A 15,146-nucleotide genomic window follows, 5' to 3' on the forward strand; every position below is an offset into this window, starting at 1 on the left:
TTAGTGATAAAGTAAAGCATTACAGGGCGATTGCATTGCATACAATAAAGCGACAACCATATGGCTCCTGCCAGTTGCCGATAACTCGGTTACAAAACATGATCATCTCATACAATAAAATTTAGCATCATGTCTTGACCATATCACATCACAACATGCCCTGCAAAAACAAGTTAGACGTCCTCTACTTTGTTGTTGCAAGTTTTACGTGGCTGCTACGGGCTTAAGCAAGAACCAATCTTACCTACGCATGAAAACCACAACGATAGTTTGTCAAGTTGGTGCTGTTTTAACCTTCGCAAGGACCGGGCGTAGCCACACTCGGTTCAACTAAAGTTGGAGAAACTGTCACCCGCAAGCCACCTATGTGCAAAGCACGTCGGGAGAACCGGTCTCCCGTAAGCGTACGCGTAATGTCGGTCCGGGACGCTTCGTCCAACAATACCGCCGAATCAAAGTATGACATGCTGGTAAGCAGTATGACTTATATCGCCCACAACTCACTTGTGTTCTACTCGTGCATATAACATCAACATATAAAACCTAGGCTCTGATCCCACTGTTGGGGAACATAGTAATTTCAAAAAAATTCCTACGCACACGCAAGATCATGGTGATGCATAGCAACGAGAGGGGAGAGTGTGATCTATGTACCCTTGTAGATCGACAACGGAAGCGTTTGGTTGATGTAGTCGTACGTCTTCACGGCCCGACCGATCAAGCACCGAAACTACGGCACCTCCGAGTTCTAGCACACGTTCAGCTCGATGATGATCCCCGGACTCCGATCCAGCAAAGTGTCGGGGAAGAGTTCCGTCAGCACGACGGCGTGGTGACGATCTTGATGCACTACCATCGCCGGGCTTCGCCTAAGCACCGCTACAATATTATCGAGGACTATGGTGGAAGGGGGCACCGCACACGGCTAAGAATATGATCACGTGGATCAACTTGTGTCTCTAGGGGTGCCCCCTGCCCCCGTATATAAAGGAGCAAGGGGAGGAGGCCGGCCGGCCCTATAGGCGCGCCAAGGAGGAGTCCTCCTCCTAGTAGGAGTAGGACTCCTACTAGGAGGGGGAAAGAAGTGGGGAGGGAGAGGGAAAGGGGGGCGCCGCCCCCCTCTCCTAGTCCAATTCGGACCAGGGGGGAGGAGGCGCGCGGCCCACCTTTGGCTGCCCCTCTCTCTCTCTCTCTCCACTAAGGCCCATATGGCCCATTACTTCTCCCAGGGGGGCTCCGGTAACCCTCCGGCTCTCCGGTTTTCTCCGAAACTTCCCGGAACACTTCCGGTGTCCGAATATAGCCGTCCAATATATCAATCTTTATGTCTCGACCATTTTGAGACTCCTCGTCATGTCCGTGATGACATCCGGGACTCCGAACAACCTTCGATACATCAAAATGCATAAACTCATAATATAACTGTCATCGTAACCTTAAGCGTGCGGACCCTACGGGTTCGATAACAATGTAGACATGACCGAGACACGTCTCCGGTCAATAACCAATAACGGAACCTGGATGCTCATATTGGATCCTACATATTCTATGAAGATCTTTATCGGTCAGACCGCATAACAACATACATTGTTCCCTTTGTCATCGGTATGTTACTTGCCCGAGATTCGATCGTCGGTATCCCATACCTAGTTCAATCTCGTTACCGGCAAGTCTCTTTACTCGTTCCGTAATACATCATCTCACAACTAACTCATTAGTTGCAATGCTTGCAAGGCTTATGTGATGTGCATTACCGAGAGGGCCCAGAGATACCTCTCCGACAATCGGAGTGACAAATCCTAATCTCGAAATACGCCAACCCAACATGTACCTTTGGAGACACCTATAGAGCTACTTTATAATCACCCAGTTACGTTGTGACGTTTGGTAGCACACAAAGTGTTCCTCCGGAAAACGGGAGTTGCATAATCTCATAGTCATAGGAACATGTATAAGTCATGAAGAAAGCAATAGCAACATACTAAACGATCGGGTGCTAAGCTAATGGAATGGGTCATGTCAATCAGATCATTCATCTAATGATGTGATCATGTTAATCAAATGACAACTCTTTGTCCATGGTTAGGAAACATAACCATCTTTGATTAACAAGCTAGTCTATTAGAGGCATACTAGTGACACTCTGTTTGTCTATGTATTCACACATGTATTATGTTTCCGGTTAATACAATTCTAGCATGAATAATAAACTTTTATCATGATAAATAAGGAAATAAATAATAACTTTATTATTTCCTCTAGGGCATATTTCCTTCATCTTTTACTACCCATATCATCAATATTAATCAAGCAGGACGTAGGGTTTTACCTCCATCAAGAGGGCCCGAACCAAGGTAAAACATTGTGTCCCCTGCCTCCTGTTACCATCCGGCCTAGACGCACACTTCGGGACCCCCTACCCGAGATCCGCCGGTTTTGACACCGACATTGGTGCTTTCATTGAGAGTTCCTCTATGTCGTCGCCATTATGCTTGATGGCTCCTACTATCATCGATAGCGATGCGGTCCAGGGTGAGACTTTTCTCCCCAGACAGATCTTCGTATTCGGCGGCTTTGCACTGTGGGCTAATTCGCTTGGCCTTCTGGAGCAGATTGAAAGCTACGCCCCTGGCCGTCAGGTCAGATTTGGAAGTTTGAACTACACGGCCGACATCCGCGGAGACTTGATCTTCGACGAATTCGAGCCACAGCCGGGCGCGCCGCACTGTCACGATGGGTATGACCTAGCTCTGCCGCCGAACAGTACCCAGAGGCCGCGCCCGCATCAGCTCTGACCCTTAGCTCGGAGCCAACCGCGCCAATCGAGGACGGGTGGTTAGACACCGCCTCAGGGGCTGCAGTCTCAACGGTGATCGAGCCGAACACCAGCCTAACCCTCTGCGCAGCCCATGACTCCAAGGTGCCGGACTCTTTTCCGGACTCTGAACCATCCGCGCCCCTGCCAATCGAATCCGATTGGGCGCCGATCATGGAATTCACCGGCGCAGATATCTTTCAGCACTCGCCCTTCAGCGACATTCTGAATTCACTAAGGTCTCTCTCTTTGTCAGGAGAGCCCTGGCCGGACTATGGCCAATAGGATTGGGATGCGGACGACGAAGAAATTCGACGCCCACCTACCACCCACTTAGTAGCCACTGTCGATGATTTAACCGACATGCTCGACTTCGACTCTGAAGACATCGACAGTATGGACGACGATGTAGGAGACGGACATGAATCAGCGCCTATAGGGCACTGGAAAGCCACCTCGTCATATGACATATACATGGTGGATACACCCAACGAAGGCAATGGCGACGAGATAGCGGAGGATGACCCCTCCAAGAAGCAACCCAAACACCGACGTCAGCGGCGCCGCTCTAAGTCCCGCCAAAGCAAAAGTGCTGATACCGGCACAGGAGATAATAACACTTCGGATAGTGTCGAAGACAAAAGCAATCCCCTCCAGCAAGATTTGGAGCAGGAGGATGAAGGAGCCAGCTCTCGTAAGAGAGCGGCAGACGGAGAGGAGGAGGATGAAAATTACATACCCCCCTCCGAAGACGAGGCAAGCCTCGGCGACGGTGAATTCGTCGTACCAGAGGATCCCGTCGAACAAGAGCGCTTCAAGCGCCGGCTTATGGCCACGGCAAATAGCCTGAAGAAAAAGCAGTAGCAGCTTCAAGCTGATCAAGATCTGCTAGCTGACAGATGGACTGAAGTCCTCGCGGCCGAGGAACATAAACTCGAGCGCCCCTCCAAGAATTACCCAAAGTGCAGGTTACTACCCCGACTAGAGGAAGAAGCGTATGATACGGCTGATCGGCCACCTCGTGGCCGCGATAGAGAGTCATTCCAGCCAAAAGCTCAGCCTCCACCCCGACGCCATTCAAATAAAAAGGCATGGGGAGATACGCCAGACCTGTGAGACATATTGGAGGACAAAGCAAAGCATGCAAGATCGATCTACAGATCACAACGGCGCACCACTCTGCAAGACGATAAACGTCACGTCAGATACATTAAAAGCAAATCCGGTCGGGCCGAACACAGCGGGCAAGACCCATTCGAGCTGCGTCGTGATATAGCCCAATACAGAGGCGCCGCACACCCCCTATGCTTCACAGATGAAGTAATGGAACATCAATTCCCAGAAGGTTTCAAACCTGTAAATATTGAATCATACGACGGCACAATAGATCCCGCAGTATGGATTGAGGATTTCCTCCTCCACATCCACATGGCCCGCAGTGATGACTTACACGCCATCAAATACCTCCCACTAAAGCTCAAAGGACTAGCGCGACACTGGCTTAACAGCTTGCCAGCGGACTTGAGCCACATAATTCAGCAGCCAGAAGAGTCGGCTAGGAAATTTTGGACTCGGTTCCTTACAAAGAAAAATCAAATCGTCGACTGTCCGGATGCAGAGGCCTTAGCAGCTTTCAAACACAACATCCGAGACGAGTGGCTAGCCCGGCACCTTGGTCAGGAAAAGTCAAAATCTATGGCAGCTCTCACGATGCTCATGGCCCGCTTTTGTGCGGGAGAACACAGTTGGCTGGGTCGCAGTAATAACATATCAAAGAACCATGGTACCTCAGATACCAAGGACGGCAATAGCAGGTCACGTCGCAACAAACATAAGCGCCGCATTAACAGTGAAAATACTGAGGATACGGCAGTTAATGCCGGATTCAAAGGCTCTAAGCCCGGTCAGCGGAAAAAGCCATTCAAACAAAGTACGCCGGGTCCGTCCAGCTTGGACCGTATACTCGATTGCTCGTGTCAAATACACGGCACCCCAGACAAGCCAGCCAATCACACCAACAGGGATTGTCGGGTGTTCAAGCAGGCCAACAAGTTAATTGCCGAAAACAAGGACAAGGGGCCGCATAGCAATGACGAGGAGGAGCCCCGGCAGCCGCACACCAGAGGGCAGAAGAGGTTTCCCCCACAAGTGCGGACAATGAACATGATATACGCGACCCACATCCCTAAGAGGGAGCGGAAGCGCGCGCTCAGGGACGTATATGCGTTGGAGCCAGTCGCCCCAAAATTCAACCCTTGGTCCTCCTGTCCGATCACCTTCGATCGCAGGGACCATCCTACTAGTATCCGTCATGGCGGATTTGCCGCACTGGTCCTAGACCCAATCATTGACGGATTCCACCTCACTCAAGTCCTTATGGATGGCGCCAGCAGCCTGAACCTGCTTTATCAGGACACAGTGCGCAAAATGGGTATAGACCCCTCAAGGATCAAACCCACAAAAACAACCTTTAAAGGCGTCATTCCAGGTGTGGAGGCCCATTGCACAAGCTCAGTTAAACTGGAAGTGGTCTTCGGATCCCCGGATAATTTCCGAAGTGAAGAGTTAATCTTCGATATAGTCCCGTTCCGCAGTGGTTATCACGCGCTGCTCGGGTGAACCGCATTCGCTAGATTCAATGCGGTACCACATTATGCATACCTCAAGCTCAAGATGCCAGGACCTCGTAGAGTTATTACAGTGAACGGAAACACAAAGCGCTCTCTCCGAACAGAGGAGCACACCGCGGCCCTCACAGCAGAAGCGCAAAGCAGCCTCTCAAGGCAATCAACCAGTTCGGCGCTTCAAAGCCCGGACACCTTCAAGCGCTCTCGGGGCAATCGGCAAATAGACCGCCTGGCGCGATCTGAGCTCGCGTAGCAATACAGCGGCCACCCCAATCCCAGCCCAACAGCGAAACTCGTGTCGCACGTACATAATTACGCATTAAAAATACCATGGGCACAGGTGGGGAGGGGGCACAACTGCGGCACGCCCCAAGACGCGGCTTAAACCGCACTAGGGGCTTCCCGTTTGGTTATTTTTCTTTTTTTTCAGGACCTTAATCTCTGGAACCACTGTCCGGCAGCACTATTGCCGAACACATGATGCAGCAACCAAGGAGGCAGACAGCTACGTCATACCACATAATTCCCAGGTTGATTACAGTAATGAGCGAAATATTCGATTTAATATCATTCCTCAGCTTGCCCTTGGAAGGTACATAGTCCTAGTCTTTGCTTATCACACTATCTGTATCACTCTGCTTTAACGCAATTTTTTAATAAACAATGCATGACATTACGACTATTATTGCATTCTTGTTATATATATATATATATATATATATATATATATATATATATATATATATATATCTATGTGTTCATTAATGACACCTTGCAACCGTACACCTTGGTACGGCTAATACACCAGGGGCTTACGTACCTCACAATACGATGTGAAAAGTCCGAACACTTTCACAAGTGCGGCACCCCGAACTTATAGCATTATATGCATTAGCTCCGAATCATGTCTTTGGTCAAATGTTGGGTTTGCCTGGCTCCTATGTTTTGGTACCTTACGTTCTGCTCTACCGGCTAAGGTAGCGCTAGGAGAACTATTGTGATTGGGCCCCAGTTCTGCTGGGTTCAGCACCTCAGTAGAGAAAGCTAAAACTGACTTTCATGATAAGGCGAGAGACTGGTCGCTGTTCGGCGAGGTTTTTCGAGTCCCTAAAGACTTATGCCGCTTAGGGCGAGGGGCCGGCCCTATCCGTCTTACAGGCGTGTATCGCGCCCCGAATTCGGCCTTCCGAATACCAGGGGCTTCGCCGAAATTTAAAATTATAGAATTCTATGGCTAAGTGAGAGTGATAAAGCATTATTAGTCTGGTTGCCTTGTTCGTTGTGCTGAGCACCTCCCTCGAAGGACCCAAATATGGGAACAAGAGTGCTCAGGTTTATCCCGAACACCCCAGCACTCGTTGCATGGGGGCAGAAGCCGAGGACTAGCCATCTCTTAGATTGGATAAATGGCCAAACAGAAGGTAATATTTTAAATTCACACAAGCGTTGCATAGCGCATATGAAACAAGTTTTCATCATACAGGATCACACGAGCAAGTTTACTCAAATATTACATCCTTTGAACATTCGTCTGCTACAAGACGGGCACCCTTCAGGACACCCTCATAATAAATTTTGGGGGTGCGATGCTCCTTGCCCTGCGGCGGCCCTTCCTTGATCAGCTTCACAGCGTCTAGCTTGGCCCACTACACCTTCACATCGGCGAAATCCCGGTGTGCACCTTCGATGTAGACGGACCGCTTGATGACCTCCAGCCGTGGGCAGGCATCCACAAGCCGCCTCACCAGGCTGAAGTAGCTGTTCAGAAGGACGTCGTCAGGCCACAGCCGGACTATAAGGCCCTTCATGGCCTGTTCGGCCGCCTTGTGCAGCTCGACCAGCTGCTTTAGCTGGTAGCTCAGAGGCATCGGGTGTTCAGTCCCAGTATACTGAGACCAGAACAGCTTCTCCGTTGAGCTTCCCTCCTCGGCCTGGTAAAACTGCGCGGCATCCAACACGCTGCGGGGCAAATCTGCGAATGCTCCTGGAGAGCTCCGAATTCGGGTAAGTAATCGGTAATTTACTTTTGCATGCTTGCTCTGCATATAGAATGACTTACCCGCCGCTATCTTCTTCATTGTGTCGATCTCCTGGAGGGCCTTTTGGGCTTCGGCCTTGGCACTTTTTCCGTCCTCGAGGGCCGCGGCAAGCTCAGACTCTCGCGTCTTCGAGTCAAGCTCCAACGCCTCGTGCTTTGTCATGAGAGCCTGGAGCTCTTGCTGCACCTCGCCCACCCGAGCCTCTTGTTTTTCCCGCTCGGTGCGCTCCTTGGCCGCTTTATCTTCGGCCTCGGTTAGCGCTTGCTTCAGGGTCGCCACCTCGGTCGTGGCCCCTGGAAAATATACGATGATCCTGTCATTTTGCAATCGCGTCCTCTTTTATATATACATATCTATAGACAGGGTATTACTTACCCTTGTTCTCCTCGAGCTGTCTCTTGGCAAGGCTGAGCTCTTTCCTGGACCCCTCGAGGTCCTGCTTTAGTACGGCGACCTCCGTAGTCAGTGTGGCGGACGCCAGCAGCGAAGCCTGCATTTGCATATTGACATACTTACATTAGACTCCTGCGATATTATTTGATCCTCTGCTCGGCTTTTCTTTGTGAACACTGAACAAAGCATCAGGGGCTACTGTCTATGCGATAACATTTCTACTACATTTTAAAACAATTATCTCAAAGCCTGTTAGAAGGCTGGCACAGGCTTCAGTCAATCTGCTCTTGGCGGACTGAACCTTCTGGATCACCGCACTCATGATAGTGCGGTGCTCCTCATCGATGGAAGCGCTGCAAAGCGCTTCCAGCAGATTGTCCGGTGCCTCTGGATGGACAGAGGTCACCGGCACAGGCGTCTTGCCCCTCTTAGAAGGAGGCCGCCTGCCCGAGCCCGGAACCGCTGGAGGGTCCGGCACGCTGTTCGGCTGAGGGTCGAACTCGGAGCTCTCGGGGACCCCATCCCCGTGGCTCCCGGAGTCCAGAAGGTCGCCTTGAGGCGCCTCCAGGACTGTCTCCCCTCGACCTGGTGCCTCTTGAGATAGCACCTCGGCGTCGTCAGCAGGATGAGGGGAGGTGGCGGTCGGGACTGGATCGCTATCCATGTCCGACGAGCCCAGGGAGCCGTCCGATGATACATCGATGCTGGTTCGCGGCGGCCTACATAATCATGCTCGGCGTTAGGGAAAGCAGTGCGACAAAGGAAAGCTATGAGTGGCTCTGGTATCCGAATACTTACGATCTCCCTAGGGGCTTGGCCCGGGGTAACCACTCGTCTTCGCCCTTGTCGGCGGCGGGGGAACTGTCTGGAAGGAGAGTCCTCCCCTTCTTGGACCCTTCGGCCTCCCTAGTTGGGGCGGCCTTCCTTTTCTTGTCTACCCCGCCTGGAGGGGGAGCATCTTCTTCTTCCTCCTCGTCTTCGGGGGAGGAGTGTGCCGCAGAGTTATCGGGCGATGAGTCTGATAAAATCTGGTGCCGGGAACTCTTTCGGGTTCCCTTGGCCTTCTTGGTCTTCTCCGGCACCTTGTAAGGAGCCGGAGTCAGCATCTCCGTCAGGAGAGCGCTCGCAGTGTCTTCGAGCAAAGGGGCCGGACAGTTAATCTGCCCCGACATCTCCACCCAGTCCTATCAAAGGCATGGAGATTAGACCCCGCACATAATTAAGCTAGGGAAAATAAATGTCCTACGGGACGTATTGAACTCACCGAACGTGCTAGGCGCTTTGCGCTTAGTCCGCTGTCCTTGGCGAGAGAAGGAGGGACCTCGGTGCCCTTGAACAGCACCTTCCAGACGTCCTTGTGCGTCGTATCAAAGAGATCGCTTAGAGTCTGGTGCCGGGCCGGGTCTAACTCCCACAAGGTAAAATCCCGTTGTTGACACGGGAGGATCCGACGGATGAGCATAACTTGGACTATGTTGACAAGCTTGAGCTTCTTGCTCGCCATACTCCGGATACATTTCTGGAGTCCATCCAGCTCCACCGACGAACCCCACGACAAGCCCTTCTCTTTCCAGGAAGTGAGCCGTGTGGGGAATCCGGATCGAAACTCGGGGGCTGCCACCCATTCGGCATCGCGCGGCTCGGTGATGTAGAACCACGCCGATTGCCATCCCTTTATTGTCTCCACGAAGGAGCCTTCGAGCCATATAACGTTAGGCATCTTGCCCACCATGGCTACGCCGCATTTTGCTTGTTGGCCTCGTACCACCTTCGGCTTGATATTGAAGGTCTTTAACCACAGGCCGAAGTGGGGCCGGATGCGGAGGAAAGCCTCACACACAACGATGAACGCCGAAATGTTGAGGATGAAGTTCAGGGCCAGATCATGAAAGTCCAGCCCATAGTAGAACATGAGATCACAGGCGAATGGATGGAGGGGAAACCCTAGTCCGCAGAGGAAGTGGTGAAGGAAAACTACCCCCTCGTGAGGTTCCGGGGTAGGGACGATCTGCCCCGCAGCGGGCAGCCGATGCGCGATGTTCGCGGCTAAGTATCCGGCTCCGCGCAGCTTCTTGATGTCTCCCTCCATGACGGAGGAGACCATCCACCTGCCTCCCGCTCCAGACATGGTTGGAGAAGGTTGAGGTGGGAAGTGTGGACTTGGGCACTAGAGCTCGAGTGTGCGAAAATGGATGAGCAAAGGAGGAAGAAGGCATGGATAGAAAGGTGAATCCTTATCCCTTTATATGGGCGGACGAAGCTAAGCGTCCCCACTTGCCTGGTAAAACTCGCTTATCCCCCAAGCACCATAATTGGTGGCGCGGTTGGGTTACCCACGCCTGTATTGATGAGAGTCCTGTAATAAGGGGGCACGATCTCTGCTTTGACAAGACGTATCGAAAAACTGCCTCGCATTATGTGCGGGGCTGGTTAAAGGGAACGGTTCGAATAATCACCGGGCCATGACATAACGTCATGCTGCCAAAACAAGCCAGCAAATTAGATCTGCGAAAATATTATTCTCTCTATGGTGGAATGTGGAACTTATTTTGCAGGGTCGGACACTATCCTCGTATTCAAATTCTTCTTTGATGTATTCAGAGAAGGAACCCGCCTTGCAATGCCGAAGACAATACTGCGTGCCGGACTCATCGTCGTTGAAGCCTGGTTCAGGGGCTACTGAGGGAGTCCTGGATTAAGGGGTCTCCGGACAGCCGGACTATATCCTTTGGCCGGACTGTTAGACTATGAAGATACAAGATTTGAGACTTCGTCTCGTGTCCGGATGGGACTCTACTTGGCGTGGAAGGCAAGCTAGGCAATACGGATATGGATATCTCCTCCTTTGTAACCGACCTTGCGTAACCCTAACCCTCTCTGGTGTCTATATAAACCGAAGGGTTTTAGTCCGTAGGACAACAATCACAACATACAATCATACCATAGGCTAGCTTCTAGGGTTTAGCCTCTCTGATCTCGTGGTCGATCTACTCTTGTACTACCCATATCATCAATATTAATCAAGCAGGACGTAGGGTTTTACCTCCATCAAGAGGGCCCAAACCTAGGTAAAACATTGTGTCCCCTGCCTCCTATTACCATTCGGCCTAGACGCACAGTTCGGGACCCCCTACCCGAGATCCGCCGGTTTTGACACCGACAATGTCTACTACACAACCTTCTTCTTGTAGACGTTGTTGGGCCTCCAAGTGCAGAGGTTTGTAGGACAGTAGCAAATTTCCCTCAAATGGATGACCTAAGGTTTATCAATCCGTAGGAGGCGTAGGATGAAGATGGTCTCTCTCAAGCAACCCTGCAACCAAATAACAAAGAGTCTCTTGTGTCCCCAACACACCCAATACAATGGTAAATTTTATAGGTGCACTAGTTCGGTGAAGAGATGGTGATACAAGTGGTATATGGATGGTAGATAATAGTTTTTGTAATCCGAAAATATAAAAACAGCAAGGTAACGAATGGTAAAAGTGAGCATAAATGGTATTGCAATGCGTTGAAACAAGGCCTAGGGTTCATACTTTCGCTAGTGCAAGTTCCCTCAACAATAATAGCATAATTAGATCACATAACTATCCCTCAACATGCAACAAAGAGTCACTCCAAAGTCACTAATAGCGGAGAACAAACGAAGAGATTATGGTAGGGTACGAAACTGCCTCAAAGTTATTCTTTCCAATCAATCCGTTGGGCTATTCCTATAAGTGTCACAAACAGCCCTAGAGTTCGTACTAGAATAACACCTTAAGACACAAATCAACCAAAACCCTAATGTCACCTAGATACTCCAATGTCACCTCAAGTATCTGTGGGTATGATTATACGATATGCATCACACAATCTCAGATTCATCTATTCAACCAACACATAGAACCTCAAAGAGTGCCCCAAAGTTTTTACCGGAGAATCACGACGAAAACGTGTGCCAACCCCTATGCATAGGTTCATGGGAGGAACCCGCAAGTTGATCACCAAAACATACATCAAGTGAATCACGTGGTATCCCATTGTCACCATAGATACGCACGACAAGACATACATCAAGTGTTCTCAAATCTTTAAAGCCTCAATCCGATAAGATTACTTCAAGGGGAAAACTCAATTCATTACAAGAGAGTAGAGGGGGAGGAGAAACATAAGATCCAACTATAATAGCAAAGCTCGCGATACATCAAGATCGTGCCAAATCAAGAATACAGGAGAGAGAGAGAGATCAAACACATAGTACTGGTACATACCCTCAGCCCGAGGGAGAACTACTCCCTCCTCGTCATGGAGAGCACCGGGATGATGAAGATGGCCACCGGAGAGGGATTGCCCCCTCCGGCAGGGTGCCGGAACGGGTCTAGATTGGCTTTCGGTGGCTACGGAGGCTTCTGGCGGCGGAACTCCCGATCTATTGTGCTCCCAGATGTTTTTAGGATATATGGAGATATATATATATAGGCGGAAGAAGTACGTCAGGGGGGCACGAGGGGCCCACGAGGGTGGAGGGCGCGCCCAGGGGGGTGGGCGCGCCCCCTACCTCGTGGCCTCCTCGAAGCTTCCCATACATGCACTTTAAGTCTTCTAGGCTTCTTTCCTTCCAAAAATGGGTTCCGTGAAGTTTTAGGTCAATTGGACTCCGTTTGGTTTTCCTTTTCTTCGAAACCCTAAAACAAGGTAAAAACAAAAACTGGCACTGGGCTCTGGGTAATAGGTTAGTCCCAAAATGGATATAAAAGTGTATAATAAAGCCCATAAACATCCAAAATAGTAGATAATATAGCATGGAGCAATCAAAAATTATAGATACGTTGGAGACGTATCAAGGTCCTATAGGGGAGTGAAGTAGGAGGATCCTATCTCCCCCTTCTATTCAACCTAGCGGTTGATGCCTTGGCGGGCATCCTAGACAAGGCTAGGGCGGTTGGCCACCTGAGAGGGGTGGTGAGTCACCTGATCCCTAGTGGGGGTGTCACCCATTTGCAGTATGCATATGACACCATGATCATGGTGGAGGGGTCGTACTTGGACATGGTAACCTCAAGTTCCTACTACCGTGTTTTGAGGCTATGTCGGGACTAAAGATTAACTTTGACAAGAGTGAGGTCGTCGTCCTAGGGTAGTATGTGGCTGATCAGTAGAGGGTCATGGATAACCTCAATTGCAAGATTGTATCCATCCCCATTGCCTATCTGGGGATGCCGATGTCTGACTCCAAAATCTTTGTGAGTGTGTTCGACTCGCTCGTGGGACATGTTGCATCCCGTGCCGAGCCTTGGTACGGTTAGTTCACTTCCAAAGGAAGTAAAACTATCCTTATCGGCTCCAACTTGGCCAGCCTCCCCATGTATTTGATGGGGTTGTATATCCTGTCGGAGGGTGTTCACGGGTCCTTTGACAAAGATCTGGCCAGGTTCTTATGGCAAGCTACTGATGGTCGTCCAAAATACCACATGGTCAAGTGGACGGACTGCATGCCCAAGGACCGGGGTGGCTTAGGGATCACCTCCTCACACTGTATGAACGCCGCCCTCAAGTTGCGTTGGGTCTGTCAGATCCTGCAGAGCAGGGGGGCTTGTGCCTACAACTTATTCATGCAAAATACCTTCGGGGTGAGCCCCTCCTAGCTTGTTCTCACATCATTACTGCAGGATGCTGCTAACGCGACACTACGATCAGAGACCCTTCGATGAAACTGTGTGCAATGCAATAATCACAAACAGTGGTGTAAAAACCCGTCAAAAAAGGTGCAAAACATTTGTGATGATGGATGCATCAAACACGGTTCAGATTTTACTTGTGTGTGTGATGCAGGGCATACAGTTCATTTCAATTAACTGTTTGCGATGAGGAAACACAAAAGAAATGGGTAACGGATGAAGGTGTGTGCGATATAAAGCATACATTTTACTCGGATGAACTGTTTGTGATTAGGCAACACAAAAGAAATGGTCAGCCAGATCAAGGTGTGTGCGATATATGGCATGCGGTTCATTTGGCCTTGTCGTCAGTGTGTGACCTCTGTGGCAACCGTTCGCTCCCCACTAGCCTCTTCTTGTACTGTGGCAACCGTCCACTGCCTCTTCGCCTTTCCCTCTCGATTTGGAACTCCTATCGCACGCTCTTCCTCCCTCCATTTGCCTTCACCCATTCCTTCTACCATTGTTCGGCCATCTTCTCCATGGAGGGAACAGGCCGAAAACGGCCCCGTTATTCCTGCCCCGATCTGGAAGATGATGTGGTGGAGGAACTCATTGATCGGTGTGACGTCATCACCTCAGCTAGCATGGCAGGTTCGTTCAAGACCATTCTCGACTCAACTAATAACATCATTACAAGCAACCCAGGGGTCTAGGAGCGGTTTGATCTCCCCTATCTTCTTCGTCGTGACCCTGATCACTGGCGTGGGGACGACGGAAGCATCGTCTTGTGCAAGTTGATGCTGCTTGATAATGATACGTGTGATGTTAAGATGCCATCACTTGAGTGTAAGGCTTGGGAAGGCGCAAATGGAGATTGGGTTGTTTATACTGGGTACAACTGCAAGTGGGAACTTATGAGTGTGTACACTCGTCACTGGGTTCCACTTCCAAAAATCTCAGACTGCCCTGAAGTTGAGCGCACCGGTATCTACGTACATTCAAATACGATCATGGTGATTGTCATCTACGGAAGATAGCAATTTTTCCAGTTCCCAACCACTCTTGGGATTACACGAACTATGAAGTTGTTGCTATCTTTGACAAGCTTGTTGCCATCCTTGCTTCCACGACTCGATGGATATTGCTCAAAAATCATTTTTTTTACACGGATGAGTACTGTGATGCAATTCAATACGAGGGTCTTGTGTTTGCTGCCACTACTTGTGGCACTGTTTTTGCATGGAATCCTTATGGTTTCGGTACGTTTGTCTTCCAGCGTAATTATAATTGTTTCATCCACATGCATATGGGTTAGCTAGCTATTTTCCCTTTACTAATTAACCTCCTTGTGTTTCCAAGATCCTGTGAACATTCCACCACCTATACTTGAAAAAATTTATAACCAAGGGGGAGATGACGATGGTGATGATCACGAGCATGAGGACGAGCAGGAACCATACACTCAGTGGCGCCTGGCAACTTATTTCGATGGATCACCTCTTATTGTTTGTATACAGGGCACTGCTGATGTTACTAAGGAAGCAGGTGTTGTCTCGCATGGTCGTACTCTCCGTACCTATTCCAACATCTGTTGCAGGGTATTCGGGATGGATACTAGGGTGCTAGCTCC

The sequence above is a fragment of the Triticum dicoccoides genome, chromosome 7A (assembly GCF_002162155.2).
Source record: "Triticum dicoccoides isolate Atlit2015 ecotype Zavitan chromosome 7A, WEW_v2.0, whole genome shotgun sequence".
In the NCBI taxonomy this organism is placed as follows: domain Eukaryota; kingdom Viridiplantae; phylum Streptophyta; class Magnoliopsida; order Poales; family Poaceae; genus Triticum; species Triticum dicoccoides.